Raw genomic sequence first — 23,855 nt, 5'->3', positions numbered from 1 at the left:
CACCATAATTCAGACCCCGTATTGGTCACAGTTCTGGCTACTTATGTGGCTCCATAGCTCAGGGGTTAGAGCACTGGTCTTGTAAACCAGGGGTCATGAGGTCCAATCTCACTGGGACCTAGTGTTTCCCAATGTTAAAATAGTCTATGCAATATCTTTAAGTGAGGAGAACCATTTCAATTTGGTCACATATTTGGATGGTTAATTTGGACAAAGACATATGATGTTCAGTCTTATCTGCTGATTAGCTACAAGAGCATGTCTAAAACATATTTGTTGCATTTTATTGGGCCGATTCTGTTCATGCTGATAGTTCCAACAAGTTTTTCACTATTATTATGAAACTATGGTAAGAGCTTTCCAATAATTTTACTTTAATGATAGCAAAAAAACACACACATTAGGAGGTTTTTAATACTTCTCACCCTGTTGTACACCTGTTCTGTTTCTGCTGACAGGCATGGTATTATCATTTCAGCTCACTACAGGACACTCTAACACAAAGTTGGAGAGCCATTAAAAATATGTCCAACTTTTTCAATATTTTCTATATAATTCAATTCAAGCAAAGACAGCTAATTTTTGCATTTATTTGATTTTCTGAAAAAGTTATATACTACATGCCTCAATCAAGGATATTGCAAATTTATAGAATTTTTTTGTGAAAAGTCTACATTGGGACAAAAAGCGACAATAAAATGATAACAGAGATTTGAAATTTGCAGAAGATTTTTTTCCATCACTAAGCAGAATGAACATACATAGTGCTGAAGGCAAGGCTCCATAGCTCAGGGGTTAGAGCACTGGTCTTGTAAACCAGGGGTCGTGAGTTCAAATCTCACTGGTGCCTAGTGCTACTTTCTTGTTACTGCTGCTAAAATATAAATTGCAGCTCCCAATGTTGAAATAGTCTGCTCAAGAGCTTTAAGTGAGGAGAACCATTTCAATTTGGTCACACATTTGGATATTCAATTTGTACACAGAGTTATGATGTTCAGTCTAATCTGCAAATTGGTTCCAAGAGCATGTCTTAAAATTATTTTATTGTACTGATTCTGTTCATGCTGATAATCCCATCATAATTTTTCAGTATCATTACAAACTGTAGAAAGAGCTTTTCCATAATTAAACTTTAAAGATAGCAACAATGGTATATACATTGTATTAATCTGTATTGTACCGTGCAGGAATCAACATCATCAGTTGATCCAGAAGAGTTTTGAATTGACAACTGTAGCTGCCAGAAGGCTTTTTTGGTCATGTAAGCATATATAAAGTACAAATGCAAGCATACTCAAGGTAATGACCACTATTGGTCACAAATATCTCAATATAAAGACATTCTGTCATATCATTTTGAAGGCATTCCAGACTAAGGAGCACAAGGTTTGTGAGGCATGGAAAACATGACCAACATTTCCTCAATTTTATATATACACCTATTCAACATACAACAGCAAACTGAAAGTTTCTTTAAATTGTTTAATAGGTTATTAACTGCATGTCCCAAGCAGGCATTTCAGCAGTGGTCATTTGTTAAAAGTGTATATTTGGAGAATGAGCTACAACTAATAATATCCAATAAGATTACTGAAATTTGAAGAAAACTCTTTTCCACCATAATTCAGACCCCGTATTGGTCACAGTTCTGGCTACTTATGTGGCTCCATCTCTCAGGGGTTAGAGCACTGGTCTCGTAAACCAGGGGTCATGAGGTCCAATCTCACTGGGACCTAGTGTTTCCCAATGTTAAAATAGTCTATGCAATATCTTTAAGTGAGGAGAACCATTTCAATTTGGTCACACATTTGGATATTCAATTTGTACACAGAGTTATGATGTTCAGTCTAATCTGCTGATTGGTTACAAGAGCATGTCTAAAACATATTTGTTGCATTTTATTGGGCCGATTCTGTTCATGCTGATAGTTCCAACAAGTTTTTCACTATTATTATGAAACTATGGTAAGAGCTTTCCAATAATTTAACTTTAATGATAGCACAAAAACACACACATTAGGAGGTTTTAAATCTTCTCACCCTGTTGTACACCTGTTCTGTTTCTGCTGACAGGCATGGTATTATCATTTCAGCTCACTACAGGACACTCTAACACAAAGTTGGAGAGCCATTAAAAATATGTCCAACTTTTTCAATATTTTCTATATAATTCAATTCAAGCAAAGACAGCTAATTTTTGCATTTATTTGATTTTCTGAAAAAGTTATATACTACATGCCTCAATCAAGGATATTGCAAATTTGTAGAATTTTTTTGTGAAAAGTCTACATTGGGACAAAAAGCGACAATAAAATGATAACAGAGATTTGAAATTTGCAGAAGATTTTTTTCCATCACTAAGCAGAATGAACATACATAGTGCTGAAGGCAAGGCTCCATAGCTCAGGGGTTAGAGCACTGGTCTTGTAAACCAGGGGTCGTGAGTTCAAATCTCACTGGGGCCTAGTGCTACTTTCTTGTTACTGCTGCTAAAATATAAATTGCAGCTCCCAATGTTGAAATAGTCTGCTCAAGAGCTTTAAGTGAGGAGAACCATTTCAATTTGGTCACACATTTGGATATTCAATTTGTACACAGAGTTATGATGTTCAGTCTAATCTGCAAATTCCATGTCTTAAAATTATTTTATTGTACTGATTCTGTTCATGCTGATAATCCCATCAAAAATTTTCAGTATCATTACAAACTGTAGAAAGAGCTTTTCCATAATTAAACTTTAAAGATAGCAACAATGGTATATACATTGTATTGTACCGTGCAGGAATCAACTTCATCAGTTGATCCAGAAGAGTTTTGAATTGACAACTGTAGCTGCCAGAAGGCTTTTTTGGTCATGTAAGCATATATAAAGTACAAATGCAAGCATACTCTAGGTAATGACCACTATTGCTCACAAATATCTCAATATAAAGACATTCTGTCATATCATTTTGAAGGCATTCCAGACTAAGGAGCACAAGGTTTGTGAGGCATGGAAAACATGACCAACATTTCCTCAATTCTATATATACACCTATTCAACATACAACAGCAAACTGAAAGTTTCTTTAAATTGTTTAATAGGTTATTAACTGCATGTCCCAAGCAGGCATTTCAGCAGTGGTCATTTGTTAAAAGTGTATATTTGGAGAATGAGCTACAACTAATAATATCCAATAAGATTACTGAAATTTGAAGAAAACTCTTTTCCACCATAATTCAGACCCCGTATTGGTCACAGTTCTGGCTACTTATGTGGCTCCATAGCTCAGGGGTTAGAGCACTGGTCTCGTAAACCAGGGGTCATGAGGTCCAATCTCACTGGGACCTAGTGTTTCCCAATGTTAAAATAGTCTATGCAATATCTTTAAGTGAGGAGAACCATTTCAATTTGGTCACATATTTGGATGGTTAATTTGGACAAAGACATATGATGTTCAGTATAATCTGCTGATTGGTTACAAGAGCATGTCTAAAACATATTTGTTGCATTTTATTGGGCCGATTCTGTTCATGCTGATAGTTCCAACAAGTTTTTCACTATTATTATGAAACTATGGTAAGAGCTTTCCAATAATTTTACTTTAATGATAGCAAAAAAACACACACATTAGGAGGTTTTTAATACTTCTCACCCTGTTGTACACCTGTTCTGTTTCTGCTGACAGGCATGGTATTATCATTTCAGCTCACTACAGGACACTCTAACACAAAGTTGGAGAGCCATTAAAAATATGTCCAACTTTTTCAATATTTTCTATATAATTCAATTCAAGCAAAGACAGCTAATTTTTGCATTTATTTGATTTTCTGAAAAAGTTATATACTACATGCCTCAATCAAGGATATTGCAAATTTATAGAATTTTTTTGTGAAAAGTCTACATTGGGACAAAAAGCGACAATAAAATGATAACAGAGATTTGAAATTTGCAGAAGATTTTTTTCCATCACTAAGCAGAATGAACATACATAGTGCTGAAGGCAAGGCTCCATAGCTCAGGGGTTAGAGCACTGGTCTTGTAAACCAGGGGTCGTGAGTTCAAATCTCACTGGGGCCTAGTGCTACTTTCTTGTTACTGCTGCTAAAATATAAATTGCAGCTCCCAATGTTGAAATAGTCTGCTCAAGAGCTTTAAGTGAGGAGAACCATTTCAATTTGGTCACACATTTGGATATTCAATTTGTACACAGAGTTATGATGTTCAGTCTAATCTGCAAATTGGTTCCAAGAGCATGTCTTAAAATTATTTTATTGTACTGATTCTGTTCATGCTGATAATCCCATCATAATTTTTCAGTATCATTACAAACTGTAGAAAGAGCTTTTCCATAATTAAACTTTAAAGATAGCAACAATGGTATATACATTGTATTAATCTGTATTGTACCGTGCAGGAATCAACTTCATCAGTTGATCCAGAAGAGTTTTGAATTGACAACTGTAGCTGCGAGAAGGCTTTTTTGGTCATGTAAGCATATATAAAGTACAAATGCAAGCATACTCAAGGTAATGACCACTATTGCTCACAAATATCTCAATATAAAGACATTCTGTCATATCATTTTGAAGGCATTCCAGACTAAGGAGCACAAGGTTTGTGAGGCATGGAAAACATGACCAACATTTCCTCAATTTTATATATACACCTATTCAACATACAGCAGCAAACTGAAAGTTTCTTTAAATTGTTTAATAGGTTATTAACTGCATGTCCCAAGCAGGCATTTTAGCAGTGGTCATTTGTTAAAAGTGTATATTAGGAGAATGAGCTACAACTAATAATATCCAATAAGATTACTGAAATTTGAAGAATACTCTTTTCCACCATAATTCAGACCCCGTATTGGTCACAGTTCTGGCTACTTATGTGGCTCCATAGCTCAGGGGTTAGAGCACTGGTCTCATAAACCAGGGGTCATGAGGTCCAATCTCACTGGGACCTAGTGTTTCCCAATGTTAAAATAGTCTATGCAATATCTTTAAGTGAGGAGAACCAATTCAATTTGGTCACATATTTGGATGGTTAATTTGGACAAAGACATATGATGTTCAGTCTAATCTGCTGATTGGTTACAAGAGCATGTCTAAAACATATTTGTTGCATTTTATTGGGCCTATTCTGTTCATGCTGATAGTTCCAACAAGTTTTTCATTATTATTATGAAACTATGGTAAGAGCTTTCCAATAATTTTACTTTAATGATAGCAAAAAAACACACACATTAGGAGGTTTTTAATACTTCTCACCCTGTTGTACACCTGTTCTGTTTCTGCTGACAGGCATGGTATTATCATTTCAGCTCACTACAGGACACTCTAACACAAAGTTGGAGAGCCATTAAAAATATGTCCAACTTTTTCAATATTTTCTATATAATTCAATTCAAGCAAAGACAGATAATTTTTGCATTTATTTGATTTTCTGAAAAAGTTATATACTACATGCCTCAATCAAGGATATTGCATATTTGTAGAATTTTTTTGTGAAAAGTCTACATTGGGACAAAAAGCGACAATAAAATGATAACAGAGATTTGAAATTTGCAGAAGATTTTTTTCCATCACTAAGCAGAATGAACATACATAGTGCTGAAGGCAAGGCTCCATATCTCAGGGGTTAGAGCACTGGTCTTGTAAACCAGGGGTTGTGAGTTCAAATCTCACTGGGGCCTAGTGATACTTTCTTGTTACTGCTGCTAAAATATAAATTGCAGCTCCCAATGTTGAAATAGTCTGCTCAAGAGCTTTAAGTGAGGAGAACTATTTCAATTTGGTCACACATTTGGATATTCAATTTGTACACAGAGTTATGATGTTCAGTCTAATCTGTAAATTGGTTCCAAGAGCATGTCTTAAAATTATTTTATTGTATTGACTCTGTTCATGCTGATAATCCCATCATCATTTTTCAGTATCATTACAAACTGTAGAAAGAGCTTTTCCATAATTAAACTTTAAAGATAGCAACAATGGTATATACATTGTATTGTACCGTGCATGAATCAACTTCATCAGTTGATCCAGAAGAGTTTTGAATTGACAACTGTAGCTGCCAGAAGGCTTTTTTGGTCATGTAAGCATATATAAAGTACAAATGCAAGCATACTCAAGGTAATGACCACTATTGGTCACAAATATCTCAATATAAAGACATTCTGTCATATCATTTTGAAGGCATTCCAGACTAAGGAGCACAAGGTTTGTGAGGCATGGAAAACATGACCAACATTTCCTCAATTTTATATATACACCTATTCAACATACAACAGCAAACTGAAAGTTTCTTTAAATTGTTTAATAGGTTATTAACTGCATGTCCCAAGCAGGCATTTCAGCAGTGGTCATTTGTTAAAAGTGTATATTTGGAGAATGAGCTACAACTAATAATATCCAATAAGATTACTGAAATTTGAAGAAAACTCTTTTCCACCATAATTCAGACCCCGTATTGGTCACAGTTCTGGCTACTTATGTGGCTCCATCTCTCAGGGGTTAGAGCACTGGTCTCGTAAACCAGGGGTCATGAGGTCCAATCTCACTGGGACCTAGTGTTTCCCAATGTTAAAATAGTCTATGCAATATCTTTAAGTGAGGAGAACCATTTCAATTTGGTCACACATTTGGATATTCAATTTGTACACAGAGTTATGATGTTCAGTCTAATCTGCTGATTGGTTACAAGAGCATGTCTAAAACATATTTGTTGCATTTTATTGGGCCGATTCTGTTCATGCTGATAGTTCCAACACGTTTTTCACTATTATTATGAAACTATGGTAAGAGCTTTCCAATAATTTAACTTTAATGATAGCACAAAAACACACACATTAGGAGGTTTTTAATACTTCTCACCCTGTTGTACACCTGTTCTGTTTCTGCTTACAGGCATGGTATTATCATTTCAGCTCACTACAGGACACTCTAACACAAAGTTGGAGAGCCATTAAAAATATGTCCAACTTTTTCAATATTTTCTATATAATTCAATTCAAGCAAAGACAGCTAATTTTTGCATTTATTTGATTTTCTGAAAAAGTTATATACTACATGCCTCAATCAAGGATATTGCAAATTTGTAGAATTTTTTTGTGAAAAGTCTACATTGGGACAAAAAGCGACAATAAAATGATAACAGAGATTTGAAATTTGCAGAAGATTTTTTTCCATCACTAAGCAGAATGAACATACATAGTGCTGAAGGCAAGGCTCCATAGCTCAGGGGTTAGAGCACTGGTCTTGTAAACCAGGGGTCGTGAGTTCAAATCTCACTGGGGCCTAGTGCTGCTTTCTTGTTACTGCTGCTAAAATATAAATTGCAGCTCCCAATGTTGAAATAGTCTGCTCAAGAGCTTTAAGTGAGGAGAACCATTTCAATTTGGTCACATATTTGGATGGTTAATTTGGACAAAGACATATGATGTTCAGTCTAATCTGCTGATTGGTTACAAGAGCATGTCTAAAACATATTTGTTGCATTTTATTGGGCCTATTCTGTTCATGCTGATAGTTCCAACAAGTTTTTCATTATTATTATGAAACTATGGTAAGAGCTTTCCAATAATTTTACTTTAATGATAGCAAAAAAACACACACATTAGGAGGTTTTTAATACTTCTCACCCTGTTGTACACCTGTTCTGTTTCTGCTGACAGGCATGGTATTATCATTTCAGCTCACTACAGGACACTCTAACACAAAGTTGGAGAGCCATTAAAAATATGTCCAACTTTTTCAATATTTTCTATATAATTCAATTCAAGCAAAGACAGATAATTTTTGCATTTATTTGATTTTCTGAAAAAGTTATATACTACATGCCTCAATCAAGGATATTGCATATTTGTAGAATTTTTTTGTGAAAAGTCTACATTGGGACAAAAAGCGACAATAAAATGATAACAGAGATTTGAAATTTGCAGAAGATTTTTTTCCATCACTAAGCAGAATGAACATACATAGTGCTGAAGGCAAGGCTTCATAGCTCAAGGGTTAGAGCACTGGTCTTGTAAACCAGGGGTTGTGAGTTCAAATCTCACTGGGGCCTAGTGCTACTTTCTTGTTACTGCTGCTAAAATATAAATTGCAGCTCCCAATGTTGAAATAGTCTGCTCAAGAGCTTTAAGTGAGGAGAACCATTTCAATTTGGTCACACATTTGGATATTCAATTTGTACACAGAGTTATGATGTTCAGTCTAATCTGTAAATTGGTTCCAAGAGCATGTTTTAAAATTATTTTATTGTATTGACTCTGTTCATGCTGATAATCCCATCATCATTTTTCAGTATCATTACAAACTGTAGAAAGAGATTTTCCATAATTAAACTTTAAAGATAGCAACAATGGTATATACATTGTATTGTACCATGCATGAATCAACTTCATCAGTTGATCCAGAAGAGTTTTGAATTGACAACTGTAGCTGCCAGAAGGCTTTTTTGGTCATGTAAGCATATATAAAGTACAAATGCAAGCATACTCAAGGTAATGACCACTATTGGTCACAAATATCTCAATATAAAGACATTCTGTCATATCATTTTGAAGGCATTCCAGACTAAGGAGCACAAGGTTTGTGAGGCATGGAAAACATGACCAACATTTCCTCAATTTTATATATACACCTATTCAACATACAGCAGCAAACTGAAAGTTTCTTTAAATTGTTTAATAGGTTATTAACTGCATGTCCCAAGCAGGCATTTCAGCAGTGGTCATTTGTTAAAAGTGTATATTTGGAGAATGAGCTACAACTAATAATATCCAATAAGATTACTGAAATTTGAAGAAAACTCTTTTCCACCATAATTCAGACCCCGTATTGGTCACAGTTCTGGCTACTTATGTGGCTCCATAGCTCAGGGGTTAGAGCACTGGTCTCGTAAACCAGGGGTCATGAAGTCCAATCTCACTGGGACCTAGTGTTTCCTAATGTTAAAATAGTCTATGCAATATCTTTAAGTGAGGAGAACCATTTCAATTTGGTCACATATTTGGATGGTTAATTTGGACAAAGACATATGATGTTCAGTATAATCTGCTGATTGGTTACAAGAGCATGTCTAAAACATATTTGTTGCATTTTATTGGGCCGATTCTGTTCATGCTGATAGTTCCAACAAGTTTTTCACTATTATTATGAAACTATGGTAAGAGCTTTCCAATAATTTTACTTTAATGATAGCAAAAAAACACACACATTAGGAGGTTTTTAATACTTCTCACCCTGTTGTACACCTGTTCTGTTTCTGCTGACAGGCATGGTATTATCATTTCAGCTCACTACAGGACACTCTAACACAAAGTTGGAGAGCCATTAAAAATATGTCCAACTTTTTCAATATTTTCTATATAATTCAATTCAAGCAAAGACAGCTAATTTTTGCATTTATTTGATTTTCTGAAAAAGTTATATACTACATGCCTCAATCAAGGATATTGCAAATTTGTAGAATTTTTTTGTGAAAAGTCTACATTGGGACAAAAAGCGACAATAAAATGATAACAGAGATTTGAAATTTGCAGAAGATTTTTTTCCATCACTAAGCAGAATGAACATACATCGTGCTGAAGGCAAGGCTCCATAGCTCAGGGGTTAGAGCACTGGTCTTGTAAACCAGGGGTTGTGAGTTCAAATCTCACTGGGGCCTAGTGCTACTTTCTTGTTACTGCTGCTAAAATATAAATTGCAGCTCCCAATGTTGAAATAGTCTGCTCAAGAGCTTTAAGTGAGGAGAACCATTTCAATTTGGTCACACATTTGGATATTCAATTTGTACACAGAGTTATGATGTTCAGTCTAATCTGCAAATTGGTTCCAAGAGCATGTCTTAAAATTATTTTATTGTACTGATTCTGTTCATGCTGATAATCCCATCATAATTTTTCAGTATCATTACAAACTGTAGAAAGAGCTTTTCCATAATTAAACTTTAAAGATAGCAACAATGGTATATACATTGTATTAATCTGTATTGTACCGTGCAGGAATAAACTTCATCAGTTGATCCAGAAGAGTTTTGAATTGACAACTGTAGCTGCCAGAAGGCTTTTTTGGTCATGTAAGCATATATAAAGTACAAATGCAAGCATACTCAAGGTAATGACCACTATTGGTCACAAATATCTCAATATAAAGACATTCTGTCATATCATTTTGAAGGCATTCCAGACTAAGGAGCACAAGGTTTGTGAGGCATGGAAAACATGACCAACATTTCCTCAATTTTATATATACACCTATTCAACATACAGCAGCAAACTGAAAGTTTCTTTAAATTGTTTAATAGGTTATTAACTGCATGTCCCAAGCAGGCATTTCAGCAGTGGTCATTTGTTAAAAGTGTATATTTGGAGAATGAGCTACAACGAATAATATCCAATAAGATTACTGAAATTTGAAGAAAATTCTTTTCCACCATAATTCAGACCCCGTATTGGTCACAGTTCTGGCTACTTATGTGGCTCCATAGCTCAGGGCTTAGAGCACTGGTCTCGTAAACCAGCGGTCATGAGGTCCAATCTCACTGGGACCTAGTGTTTCCCAATGTTAAAATAGTCTATGCAATATCTTTAAGTGAGGAGAACCATTTCAATTTGGTCACATATTTGGATGGTTAATTTGGACAAAGACATATGATGTTCAGTATAATCTGCTGATTGGTTACAAGAGCATGTCTAAAACATATTTGTTGCATTTTATTGGGCCGATTCTGTTCATGCTGATAGTTCCAACAAGATTTGCACTATTATTATGAAACTATGGTAAGAGCTTTCCAATAATTTTACTTTAATGATAGCAAAAAAACACACACATTAGGAGGTTTTTAATACTTCTCACCCTGTTGTACACCTGTTCTGTTTCTGCTGACAGGCATGGTATTATCATTTCAGCTCACTACAGGACACTCTAACACAAAGTTGGAGAGCCATTAAAAATATGTCCAACTTTTTCAATATTTTCTATATAATTCAATTCAAGCAAAGACAGCTAATTTTTGCATTTATTTGATTTTCTGAAAAAGTTATATACTACATGCCTCAATCAAGGATATTGCAAATTTGTAGAATTTTTTTGTGAAAAGTCTACATTGGGACAAAAAGCGACAATAAAATGATAACAGAGATTTGAAATTTGCAGAAGATTTTTTTCCATTACTAAGCAGAATGAACATACATAGCGCTGAAGGCAAGGCTCCATAGCTCAGGGGTTAGAGCACTGGTCTTGTAAACCAGGGGTCGTGAGTTCAAATCTCACTGGGGCCTAGTGCTACTTTCTTGTTACTGCTGCTAAAATATAAATTGCAGCTCCCAATGTTGAAATAGTCTGCTCAAGAGCTTTAAGTGAGGAGAACCATTTCAATTTGGTCACACATTTGGATATTCAATTTGTACACAGAGTTATGATGTTCAGTCTAATCTGCAAATTGGTTCCAAGAGCATGTCTTAAAATTATTTTATTGTATTGACTCTGTTCATGCTGATAATCCCATCATAATTTTTCAGTATCATTACAAACTGTAGAAAGAGCTTTTCCATAATTAAACTTTAAAGATAGCGACAATGGTATATACATTGTATTGTACCGTGCATGAATCAACTTCATCAGTTGATCCAGAAGAGTTTTGAATTGACAACTGTAGCTGCCAGAAGGCTTTTTTGGTCATGTAAGCATATATAAAGTACAAATGCAAGCATACTCAAGGTAATGACCACTATTGGTCACAAATATCTCAATATAAAGACATTCTGTCATATCATTTTGAAGGCATTCCAGACTAAGGAGCACAAGGTTTGTGAGGCATGGAAAACATGACCAACATTTCCTCAATTTTATATATACACCTATTCAACATACAACAGCAAACTGAAAGTTTCTTTAAATTGTTTAATAGGTTATTAACTGCATGTCCCAAGCAGGCATTTCAGCAGTGGTCATTTGTTAAAAGTGTATATTTGGAGAATGAGCTACAACTAATAATATCCAATAAGATTACTGAAATTTGAAGAAAACTCTTTTCCACCATAATTCAGACCCCGTATTGGTCACAGTTCTGGCTAATTATGTGGCTCCATAGCTCAGGGGTTAGAGCACTGGTCTCGTAAACCAGGGGTCATGAGGTCCAATCTCACTGGGACCTAGTGTTTCCCAATGTTAAAATAGTCTATGCAATATCTTTAAGTGAGGAGAACCATTTCAATTTGGTCACACATTTGGATATTCAATTTGTACACAGAGTTATGATGTTCAGTCTAATCTGCTGATTGGTTACAAGAGCATGTCTAAAACATATTTGTTGCATTTTATTGGGCCGATTCTGTTCATGCTGATAGTTCCAACAAGTTTTTCACTATTATTATTAAACTATGGTAAGAGCTTTCCAATAATTTAACTTTAATGATAGCACAAAAACACACACATTAGGAGGTTTTTAATACTTCTCACCCTGTTGTACACCTGTTCTGTTTCTGCTGACAGGCATGGTATTATCATTTCAGCTCACTACAGGACACTCTAACACAAAGTTGGAGAGCCATTAAAAATATGTCCAACTTTTTCAATATTTTCTATATAATTCAATTCAAGCAAAGACAGCTAATTTTTGCATTTATTTGATTTTCTGAAAAAGTTATATACTACATGCCTCAATCAAGGATATTGCAAATTTGTAGAATTTTTTTGTGGAAAGTCTACATTGGGACAAAAAGCGACAATAAAATGATAACAGAGATTTGAAATTTGCAGAAGATTTTTTTCCATCACTAAGCAGAATGAACATACATAGTGCTGAAGGCAAGGCTCCATAGCTCAGGGGTTAGAGCACTGGTCTTGTAAACCAGGGGTTGTGAGTTCAAATCTCTCTGGGGCCTAGTGCTACTTTCTTGTTACTGCTGCTAAAATATAAATTGCAGCTCCCAATGTTGAAATAGTCTGCTCAAGAGCTTTAAGTGAGGAGAACCATTTCAATTTGGTCACACATTTGGATATTCAATTTGTACACAGAGTTATGATGTTCAGTCTAATCTGCAAATTGGTTCCAAGAGCATGTCTTAAAATTATTTTATTGTACTGATTCTGTTCATGCTGATAATCCCATCATAATTTTTCAGTATCATTACAAACTGTAGAAAGAGCTTTTCCATAATTAAACTTTAAAGATAGCAACAATGGTATATACATTGTATTAATCTGTATTGTACCGTGCAGGAATAAACTTCATCAGTTGATCCAGAAGAGTTTTGAATTGACAACTGTAGCTGCCAGAAGGCTTTTTTGGTCATGTAAGCATATATAAAGTACAAATGCAAGCATACTCAAGGTAATGACCACTATTGGTCACAAATATCTCAATATAAAGACATTCTGTCATATCATTTTGAAGGCATTCCAGACTAAGGAGCACAAGGTTTGTGAGGCATGGAAAACATGACCAACATTTCCTCAATTTTATATATACACCTATTCAACATACAGCAGCAAACTGAAAGTTTCTTTAAATTGTTTAATAGGTTATTAACTGCATGTCCCAAGCAGGCATTTCAGCAGTGGTCATTTGTTAAAAGTGTATATTTGGAGAATGAGCTACAACTAATAATATCCAATAAGATTACTGAAATTTGAAGAAAACTCTTTTCCACCATAATTCAGACCCCGTATTGGTCACAGTTCTGGCTACTTATGTGGCTCCATAGCTCAGGGGTTAGAGCACTGGTCTCGTAAACCAGGGGTCATGAAGTCCAATCTCACTGGGACCTAGTGTTTCCTAATGTTAAAATAGTCTATGCAATATCTTTAAGTGAGGAGAACCATTTCAATTTGGTCACATATTTGGATGGTTAATTTGGACAAAGACATATGATGTTCAGTATAATCTGCTGATTGGTTACAAGAGCATGTCTAAAACATATTTGTTGCATTTTATTGGGCCGATTCTGTTCATGCTGATAGTTCCAACAAGTTTTTCACTATTATTATGAAACTATGGTAAGAGCTTTCCAATAATTTTACTTTAATGATAGCAAAAAAACACACACATTAGGAGGTTTTTAATACTTCTCACCCTGTTGTACACCTGTTCTGTTTCTGCTGACAGGCATGGTATTATCATTTCAGCTCACTACAGGACACTCTAACACAAAGTTGGAGAGCCATTAAAAATATGTCCAACTTTTTCAATATTTTCTATATAATTCAATTCAAGCAAAGACAGCTAATTTTTGCATTTATTTGATTTTCTGAAAAAGTTATATACTACATGCCTCAATCAAGGATATTGCAAATTTGTAGAATTTTTTTGTGAAAAGTCTACATTGGGACAAAAAGCGACAATAAAATGATAACAGAGATTTGAAATTTGCAGAAGATTTTTTTCCATCACTAAGCAGAATGAACATACATCGTGCTGAAGGCAAGGCTCCATAGCTCAGGGGTTAGAGCACTGGTCTTGTAAACCAGGGGTTGTGAGTTCAAATCTCACTGGGGCCTAGTGCTACTTTCTTGTTACTGCTGCTAAAATATAAATTGCAGCTCCCAATGTTGAAATAGTCTGCTCAAGAGCTTTAAGTGAGGAGAACCATTTCAATTTGGTCACACATTTGGATATTCAATTTGTACACAGAGTTATGATGTTCAGTCTAATCTGCAAATTGGTTCCAAGAGCATGTCTTAAAATTATTTTATTGTACTGATTCTGTTCATGCTGATAATCCCATCATAATTTTTCAGTATCATTACAAACTGTAGAAAGAGCTTTTCCATAATTAAACTTTAAAGATAGCAACAATGGTATATACATTGTATTAATCTGTATTGTACCGTGCATGAATCAACTTCATCAGTTGATCCAGAAGAGTTTTGAATTGACAACTGTAGCTGCCAGAAGGCTTTTTTGGTCATGTAAGCATATATAAAGTACAAATGCAAGCATACTCAAGGTAATGACCACTATTGGTCACAAATATCTCAATATAAAGACATTCTGTCATATCATTTTGAAGGCATTCCAGACTAAGGAGCACAAGGTTTGTGAGGCATGGAAAACATGACCAACATTTCCTCAATTTTATATATACACCTATTCAACATACAACAGCAAACTGAAAGTTTCTTTAAATTGTTTAATAGGTTATTAACTGCATGTCCCAAGCAGGCATTTCAGCAGTGGTCATTTGTTAAAAGTGTATATTTGGAGAATGAGCTACAACTAATAATATCCAATAAGATTACTGAAATCTGAAGAAAACTCTTTTCCACCATAATTCAGACCCCGTATTGGTCACAGTTCTTGCTAATTATGTGGCTCCATAGCTCAGGGGTTAGAGCACTGGTCTCGTAAACCAGGGGTCATGAGGTCCAATCTCACTGGGACCTAGTGTTTCCCAATGTTAAAATAGTCTATGCAATATCTTTAAGTGAGGAGAACCATTTCAATTTGGTCACACATTTGGATATTCAATTTGTACACAGAGTTATGATGTTCAGTCTAATCTGCTGATTGGTTACAAGAGCATGTCTAAAACATATTTGTTGCATTTTATTGGGCCGATTCTGTTCATGCTGATAGTTCCAACAAGTTTTTCACTATTATTATGAAACTATGGTAAGAGCTTTCCAATAATTTAACTTTAATGATAGCACAAAAACACACACATTAGGAGGTTTTTAATACTTCTCACCCTGTTGTACACCTGTTCTGTTTCTGCTGACAGGCATGGTATTATCATTTCAGCTCACTACAGGACACTCTAACACAAAGTTGGAGAGCCATTAAAAATATGTCCAACTTTTTCAATATTTTCTATATAATTCAATTCAAGCAAAGACAGCTAATTTTTGCATTTATTTGATTTTCTGAAAAAGTTATATACTACATGCCTCAATCAAGGATATTGCAAATTTGTAGAATTTTTTTGTGAAAAGTCTACATTGGGACAAAAAGCGACAATAAAATGATAACAGAGATTTGAAATTTGCAGAAGATTTTTTTCCATCACTAAGCAGAATGAACATACATAGTGCTGAAGGCAAGGCTCCATAGCTCAGGGGTTAGAGCACTGGTCTTGTAAACCAGGGGTTGTGAGTTCAAATCTCACTGGGGCCTAGTGCTACTTTCTTGTTACTGCTGCTAAAATATAAATTGCAGCTCCCAATGTTGAAATAGTCTGCTCAAGAGCTTTAAGTGAGGAGAACCATTTCAATTTGGTCACACATTTGGATATTCAATTTGTACACAGAGTTATGATGTTCAGTCTAATCTGCAAATTGGTTCCAAGAGCATGTCTTAAAATTATTTTATTGTACTGATTCTGTTCATGCTGATAATCCCATCATAATTTTTCAGTATCATTACAAACTGTAGAAAGAGCTTTTCCATAATTAAACTTTAAAGATAGCAACAATGGTATATACATTGTATTAATCTGTATTGTACCGTGCAGGAATAAACTTCATCAGTTGATCCAGAAGAGTTTTGAATTGACAACTGTAGCTGCCAGAAGGCTTTTTTGGTCATGTAAGCATATATAAAGTACAAATGCAAGCATACTCAAGGTAATGACCACTATTGGTCACAAATATCTCAATATAAAGACATTCTGTCATATCATTTTGAAGGCATTCCAGACTAAGGAGCACAAGGTTTGTGAGGCATGGAAAACATGACCAACATTTCCTCAATTTTATATATACACCTATTCAACATACAGCAGCAAACTGAAAGTTTCTTTAAATTGTTTAATAGGTTATTAACTGCATGTCCCAAGCAGGCATTTCAGCAGTGGTCATTTGTTAAAAGTGTATATTTGGAGAATGAGCTACAACTAATAATATCCAATAAGATTACTGAAATTTGAAGAAAATTCTTTTCCACCATAATTCAGACCCCGTATTGGTCACAGTTCTGGCTACTTATGTGGCTCCATAGCTCAGGGCTTAGAGCACTGGTCTTGTAAACCAGGGGTCATGAGGTCCAATCTCACTGGGACCTAGTGTTTCCCAATGTTAAAATAGTCTATGCAATATCTTTAAGTGAGGAGAACCATTTCAATTTGGTCACATATTTGGATGGTTAATTTGGACAAAGACATATGATGTTCAGTATAATCTGCTGATTGGTTACAAGAGCATGTCTAAAACATATTTGTTGCATTTTATTGGGCCGATTCTGTTCATGCTGATAGTTCCAACAAGTTTTTCACTATTATTATGAAACTATGGTAAGAGCTTTCCAATAATTTTACTTTAATGATAGCAAAAAAACACACACATTAGGAGGTTTTTAATACTTCTCACCCTGTTGTACACCTGTTCTGTTTCTGCTGACAGGCATGGTATTATCATTTCAGCTCACTACAGGACACTCTAACACAAAGTTGGAGAGCCATTAAAAATATGTCCAACTTTTTCAATATTTTCTATATAATTCAATTCAAGCAAAGACAGCTAATTTTTGCATTTATTTGATTTTCTGAAAAAGTTATATACTACATGCCTCAATCAAGGATATTGCAAATTTGTAGAATTTTTTTGTGAAAAGTCTACATTGGGACAAAAAGCGACAATAAAATGATAACAGAGATTTGAAATTTGCAGAAGATTTTTTTCCATCACTAAGCAGAATGAACATACATAGTGCTGAAGGCAAGGCTCCATAGCTCAGGGGTTAGAGCACTGGTCTTGTAAACCAGGGTTTGTGAGTTCAAATCTCACTGGGGCCTAGTGCTACTTTCTTGTTACTGCTGCTAAAATATAAATTGCAGCTCCCAATGTTGAAATAGTCTGCTCAAGAGCTTTAAGTGAGGAGAACCATTTCAATTTGGTCACACATTTGGATATTCAATTTGTACACAGAGTTATGATGTTCAGTCTAATCTGCAAATTGGTTCCAAGAGCATGTCTTAAAATTATTTTATTGTACTGATTCTGTTCATGCTGATAATCCCATCATAATTTTTCAGTATCATTACAAACTGTAGAAAGAGCTTTTCCATAATTAAACTTTAAAGATAGCAACAATGGTATATACATTGTATTAATCTGTATTGTACCGTGCAGGAATAAACTTCATCAGTTGATCCAGAAGAGTTTTGAATTGACAACTGTAGCTGCCAGAAGGCTTTTTTGGTCATGTAAGCATATATAAAGTACAAATGCAAGCATACTCAAGGTAATGACCACTATTGGTCACAAATATCTCAATATAAAGACATTCTGTCATATCATTTTGAAGGCATTCCAGACTAAGGAGCACAAGGTTTGTGAGGCATGGAAAACATGACCAACATTTCCTCAATTTTATATATACACCTATTCAACATACAACAGCAAACTGAAAGTTTCTTTAAATTGTTTAATAGGTTATTAACTGCATGTCCCAAGCAGGCATTTCAGCAGTGGTCATTTGTTAAAAGTGTATATTTGGAGAATGAGCTACAACTAATAATATCCAATAAGATTACTGAAATTTGAAGAAAACTCTTTTCCACCATAATTCAGACCCCGTATTGGTCACAGTTCTGGCTACTTATGTGGCTCCATCTCTCAGGGGTTAGAGCACTGGTCTCGTAAACCAGGGGTCATGAGGTCCAATCTCACTGGGACCTAGTGTTTCCCAATGTTAAAATAGTCTATGCAATATCTTTAAGTGAGGAGAACCATTTCAATTTGGTCACACATTTGGATATTCAATTTGTACACAGAGTTATGATGTTCAGTCTAATCTGCTGATTGGTTACAAGAGCATGTCTAAAACATATTTGTTGCATTTTATTGGGCCGATTCTGTTCATGCTGATAGTTCCAACAAGTTTTTCACTATTATTATGAAACTATGGTAAGAGCTTTCCAATAATTTAACTTTAATGATAGCACAAAAACACACACATTAGGAGGTTTTTAATACTTCTCACCCTGTTGTACACCTGTTCTGTTTCTGCTGACAGGCATGGTATTATCATTTCAGCTCACTACTGGACACTCTAACACAAAGTTGGAGAGCCATTAAAAATATGTCCAACTTTTTCAATATTTTCTATATAATTCAATTCAAGCAAAGACAGCTAATTTTTGCATTTATTTGATTTTCTGAAAAAGTTATATACTACATGCCTCAATCAAGGATATTGCAAATTTGTAGAATTTTTTTGTGAAAAGTCTACATTGGGACAAAAAGCGACAATAAAATGATAACAGAGATTTGAAATTTGCAGAAGATTTTTTTCCATCACTAAGCAGAATGAACATACATAGTGCTGACGGCAAGGCTCCATAGCTCAGGGGTTAGAGCACTGGTCTTGTAAACCAGGGGTCGTGAGTTCAAATCTCACTGGGGCCTAGTGCTACTTTCTTGTTACTGCTGCTAAAATATAAATTGCAGCTCCCAATGTTGAAATAGTCTGCTCAAGAGCTTTAAGTGAGGAGAACCATTTCAAATTGGTCACACATTTGGATATTCAATTTGTACACAGAGTTATGATGTTCAGTCTAATCTGCAAATTGGTTCCAAGAGCATGTCTTAAAATTATTTTATTGTACTGATTCTGTTCATGCTGATAATCCCATCATAATTTTTCAGTATCATTACAAACTGTAGAAAGAGCTTTTCCATAATTAAACTTTAAAGATAGCAACAATGGTATATACATTGTATTAATCTGTATTGTACCGTGCAGGAATAAACTTCATCAGTTGATCCAGAAGAGTTTTGAATTGACAACTGTAGCTGCCAGAAGGCTTTTTTGGTCATGTAAGCATATATAAAGTACAAATGCAAGCATACTCAAGGTAATGACCACTATTGGTCACAAATATCTCAATATAAAGACATTCTGTCATATCATTTTGAAGGCATTCCAGACTAAGGAGCACAAGGTTTGTGAGGCATGGAAAACATGACCAACATTTCCTCAATTTTATATATACACCTATTCAACATACAGCAGCAAACTGAAAGTTTCTTTAAATTGTTTAATAGGTTATTAACTGCATGTCCCAAGCAGGCATTTCAGCAGTGGTCATTTGTTAAAAGTGTATATTTGGAGAATGAGCTACAACTAATAATATCCAATAAGATTACTGAAATTTGAAGAAAATTCTTTTCCACCATAATTCAGACCCCGTATTGGTCACAGTTCTGGCTACTTATGTGGCTCCATAGCTCAGGGCTTAGAGCACTGGTCTCGTAAACCAGGGGTCATGAGGTCCAATCTCACTGGGACCTAGTGTTTCCCAATGTTAAAATAGTCTATGCAATATCTTTAAGTGAGGAGAACCATTTCAATTTGGTCACATATTTGGATGGTTAATTTGGACAAAGACATATGATGTTCAGTATAATCTGCTGATTGGTTACAAGAGCATGTCTAAAACATATTTGTTGCATTTTATTGGGCCGATTCTGTTCATGCTGATAGTTCCAACAAGTTTTTCACTATTATTATGAAACTATGGTAAGAGCTTTCCAATAATTTTACTTTAATGATAGCAAAAAAACACACACATTAGGAGGTTTTTAATACTTCTCACCCTGTTGTACACCTGTTCTGTTTCTGCTGACAGGCATGGTATTATCATTTCAGCTCACTACAGGACACTCTAACACAAAGTTGGAGAGCCATTAAAAATATGTCCAACTTTTTCAATATTTTCTATATAATTCAATTCAAGCAAAGACAGCTAATTTTTGCATTTATTTGATTTTCTGAAAAAGTTATATACTACATGCCTCAATCAAGGATATTGCAAATTTGTAGAATTTTTTTGTGAAAAGTCTACATTGGGACAAAAAGCGACAATAAAATGATAACAGAGATTTGAAATTTGCAGAAGATTTTTTTCCATCACTAAGCAGAATGAACATACATAGTGCTGACGGCAAGGCTCCATAGCTCAGGGGTTAGAGCACTGGTCTTGTAAACCAGGGGTCGTGAGTTCAAATCTCACTGGGGCCTAGTGCTACTTTCTTGTTACTGCTGCTAAAATATAAATTGCAGCTCCCAATGTTGAAATAGTCTGCTCAAGAGCTTTAAGTGAGGAGAACCATTTCAATTTGGTTACACATTTGGATATTCAATTTGTACACAGAGTTATGATGTTCAGTCTAATCTGCAAATTGGTTCCAAGAGCATGTCTTAAAATTATTTTATTGTACTGATTCTGTTCATGCTGATAATCCCATCATAATTTTTCAGTATCATTACAAACTGTAGAAAGAGCTTTTCCATAATTAAACTTTAAAGATAGCAACAATGGTATATACATTGTATTGTACCATGCATGAATCAACTTCATCAGTTGATCCAGAAGAGTTTTGAATTGACAACTGTAGCTGCCAGAAGGCTTTTTTGGTCATGTAAGCATATATAAAGTACAAATGCAAGCATACTCAAGGTAATGACCACTATTGGTCACAAATATCTCAATATAAAGACATTCTGTCATATCATTTTGAAGGCATTCCAGACTAAGGAGCACAAGGTTTGTGAGGCATGGAAAACATGACCAACATTTCCTCAAATTTATATATACACCTATTCAACATACAGCAGCAAACTGAAAGTTTCTTTAAATTGTTTAATAGGTTATTAACTGCATGTCCCAAGCAGGCATTTCAGCAGTGGTCATTTGTTAAAAGTGTATATTTGGAGAATGAGCTACAACTAATAATATCCAATAAGATTACTGAAATTTGAAGAAAATTCTTTTCCACCATAATTCAGACCCCGTATTGGTCACAGTTCTGGCTACTTATGTGGCTCCATAGCTCAGGGGTTAGAGCACTGGTCTCGTAAACCAGGGGTCATGAGGTCCAATCTCACTGGGACCTAGTGTTTCCCAATGTTAAAATAGTCTATGCAATATCTTTAAGTGAGGAGAACCATTTCAATTTGGTCACATATTTGGATGGTTAATTTGGACAAAGACATATGATGTTCAGTATAATCTGCTGATTGGTTACAAGAGCATGTCTAAAACATATTTGTTGCATTTTATTGGGCCGATTCTGTTCATGCTGATAGTTCCAACAAGTTTTTCACTATTATTATGAAACTATGGTAAGAGCTTTCCAATAATTTTACTTTAATGATAGCAAAAAAACACACACATTATGAGGTTTTTAATACTTCTCACCCTGTTGTACACCTGTTCTGTTTCTGCTGACAGGCATGGTATTATCATTTCAGCTCACTACAGGACACTCTAACACAAAGTTGGAGAGCCATTAAAAATATGTCCAACTTTTTCAATATTTTCTATATAATTCAATTCAAGCAAAGACAGCTAATTTTTGCATTTATTTGATTTTCTGAAAAAGTTATATACTACATGCCTCAATCAAGGATATTGCAAATTTGTAGAATTTTTTTGTGAAAAGTCTACATTGGGACAAAAAGCGACAATAAAATGATAACAGAGATTTGAAATTTGCAGAAGATTTTTTTCCATCACTAAGCAGAATGAACATACATAGTGCTGAAGGCAAGGCTCCATAGCTCAGCGGTTAGAGCACTGGTCTTGTAAACCAGGGGTCGTGAGTTCAAATCTCACTGGGGCCTAGTGCTAGTTTCTTGTTACTGCTGCTAAAATATAAATTGCAGCTCCCAATGTTGAAATAGTCTGCTCAAGAGCTTTAAGTGAGGAGAACCATTTCAATTTGGTCACACATTTGGATATTCAATTTGTACACAGAGTTATGATGTTCAGTCTAATCAGCAAATTGGTTCCAAGAGCATGTCTTAAAATTATTTTATTGTACTGATTCTGTTCATGCTGATAATCCCATCATAATTTTTCAGTATCATTACAAACTGTAGAAAGAGCTTTTCCATAATTAAACTTTAAAGATAGCAACAATGGTATATACATTGTATTAATCTGTATTGTACCGTGCAGGAATAAACTTCATCAGTTGATCCAGAAGAGTTTTGAATTGACAACTGTAGCTGCCAGAAGGCTTTTTTGGTCATGTAAGCATATATAAAGTACAAATGCAAGCATACTCAAGGTAATGACCACTATTGGTCACAAATATCTCAATATAAAGACATTCTGTCATATCATTTTGAAGGCATTCCAGACTAAGGAGCACAAGGTTTGTGAGGCATGGAAAACATGACCAACATTTCCTCAATTTTATATATACACCTATTCAACATACAACAGCAAACTGAAAGTTTCTTTAAATTGTTTAATAGGTTATTAACTGCATGTCCCAAGCAGGCATTTCAGCAGTGGTCATTTGTTAAAAGTGTATATTTGGAGAATGAGCTACAACTAATAATATCCAATAAGATTACTGAAATTTGAAGAAAACTCTTTTCCACCATAATTCAGACCCCGTATTGGTCACAGTTCTGGCTACTTATGTGGCTCCATCTCTCAGGGGTTAGAGCACTGGTCTCGTAAACCAGGGGTCATGAGATCCAATCTCACTGGGACCTAGTGTTTCCCAATGTTAAAATAGTCTATGCAATATCTTTAAGTGAGGAGAACCATTTCAATTTGGTCACACATTTGGATATTCAATTTGTACACAGAGTTATGATGTTCAGTCTAATCTGCTGATTGGTTACAAGAGCATGTCTAAAACATATTTGTTGCATTTTATTGGGCCGATTCTGTTCATGCTGATAGTTCCAACAAGTTTTTCACTATTATTATGAAACTATGGTAAGAGCTTTCCAATAATTTTACTTTAATGATAGCAAAAAAACACACACATTAGGAGGTTTTTAATACTTCTCACCCTGTTGTACACCTGTTCTGTTTCTGCTGACAGGCATGGTATTATCATTTCAGCTCACTACTGGACACTCTAACACAAAGTTGGAGAGCCATTAAAAATATGTCCAACTTTTTC

At 34.9% G+C, this 23,855-nt stretch overlaps 15 non-coding genes across 15 annotated transcripts; all 15 read left to right on the top strand.

The window, feature by feature from the left end:
* The first annotated feature begins 777 nt into the window (after nucleotides 1–777).
* Nucleotides 778–850, top strand: TRNAT-UGU (transfer RNA threonine (anticodon UGU)). The gene has a single exon. It is a non-coding gene; the product is annotated as a tRNA-Thr (tRNA).
* A 1,541-nt stretch (nucleotides 851–2,391) lies between these two features.
* Nucleotides 2,392–2,464, top strand: TRNAT-UGU (transfer RNA threonine (anticodon UGU)). Its single transcript has one exon. It is a non-coding gene; the product is annotated as a tRNA-Thr (tRNA).
* A 1,522-nt stretch (nucleotides 2,465–3,986) lies between these two features.
* On the top strand, nucleotides 3,987–4,059 carry TRNAT-UGU (transfer RNA threonine (anticodon UGU)). The gene has a single exon. It is a non-coding gene; the product is annotated as a tRNA-Thr (tRNA).
* A 1,542-nt stretch (nucleotides 4,060–5,601) lies between these two features.
* Nucleotides 5,602–5,674, top strand: TRNAT-UGU (transfer RNA threonine (anticodon UGU)). The gene has a single exon. It is a non-coding gene; the product is annotated as a tRNA-Thr (tRNA).
* A 1,532-nt stretch (nucleotides 5,675–7,206) lies between these two features.
* Nucleotides 7,207–7,279, top strand: TRNAT-UGU (transfer RNA threonine (anticodon UGU)). Its single transcript has one exon. It is a non-coding gene; the product is annotated as a tRNA-Thr (tRNA).
* A 694-nt stretch (nucleotides 7,280–7,973) lies between these two features.
* TRNAT-UGU (transfer RNA threonine (anticodon UGU)) lies at nucleotides 7,974–8,046 on the top strand. Its single transcript has one exon. It is a non-coding gene; the product is annotated as a tRNA-Thr (tRNA).
* A 1,532-nt stretch (nucleotides 8,047–9,578) lies between these two features.
* TRNAT-UGU (transfer RNA threonine (anticodon UGU)) lies at nucleotides 9,579–9,651 on the top strand. The gene has a single exon. It is a non-coding gene; the product is annotated as a tRNA-Thr (tRNA).
* A 1,542-nt stretch (nucleotides 9,652–11,193) lies between these two features.
* TRNAT-UGU (transfer RNA threonine (anticodon UGU)) lies at nucleotides 11,194–11,266 on the top strand. Its single transcript has one exon. It is a non-coding gene; the product is annotated as a tRNA-Thr (tRNA).
* Nucleotides 11,267–12,798: 1,532 nt separating this feature from the next.
* Nucleotides 12,799–12,871, top strand: TRNAT-UGU (transfer RNA threonine (anticodon UGU)). Its single transcript has one exon. It is a non-coding gene; the product is annotated as a tRNA-Thr (tRNA).
* Nucleotides 12,872–14,413: 1,542 nt separating this feature from the next.
* Nucleotides 14,414–14,486, top strand: TRNAT-UGU (transfer RNA threonine (anticodon UGU)). The gene has a single exon. It is a non-coding gene; the product is annotated as a tRNA-Thr (tRNA).
* A 1,542-nt stretch (nucleotides 14,487–16,028) lies between these two features.
* Nucleotides 16,029–16,101, top strand: TRNAT-UGU (transfer RNA threonine (anticodon UGU)). The gene has a single exon. It is a non-coding gene; the product is annotated as a tRNA-Thr (tRNA).
* Nucleotides 16,102–17,643: 1,542 nt separating this feature from the next.
* On the top strand, nucleotides 17,644–17,716 carry TRNAT-UGU (transfer RNA threonine (anticodon UGU)). Its single transcript has one exon. It is a non-coding gene; the product is annotated as a tRNA-Thr (tRNA).
* Nucleotides 17,717–19,258: 1,542 nt separating this feature from the next.
* TRNAT-UGU (transfer RNA threonine (anticodon UGU)) lies at nucleotides 19,259–19,331 on the top strand. Its single transcript has one exon. It is a non-coding gene; the product is annotated as a tRNA-Thr (tRNA).
* A 1,542-nt stretch (nucleotides 19,332–20,873) lies between these two features.
* On the top strand, nucleotides 20,874–20,946 carry TRNAT-UGU (transfer RNA threonine (anticodon UGU)). The gene has a single exon. It is a non-coding gene; the product is annotated as a tRNA-Thr (tRNA).
* Nucleotides 20,947–22,478: 1,532 nt separating this feature from the next.
* TRNAT-UGU (transfer RNA threonine (anticodon UGU)) lies at nucleotides 22,479–22,551 on the top strand. Its single transcript has one exon. It is a non-coding gene; the product is annotated as a tRNA-Thr (tRNA).
* Nucleotides 22,552–23,855: the final 1,304 nt, after the last annotated feature.

This window comes from Pseudophryne corroboree, chromosome 11 (assembly GCF_028390025.1).
Source record: "Pseudophryne corroboree isolate aPseCor3 chromosome 11, aPseCor3.hap2, whole genome shotgun sequence".
In the NCBI taxonomy this organism is placed as follows: Eukaryota; Metazoa; Chordata; class Amphibia; order Anura; family Myobatrachidae; genus Pseudophryne; species Pseudophryne corroboree.
Note: the sequence above shows the minus strand (reverse complement) of the source record. Positions and strands in the feature narration are given on the sequence as shown.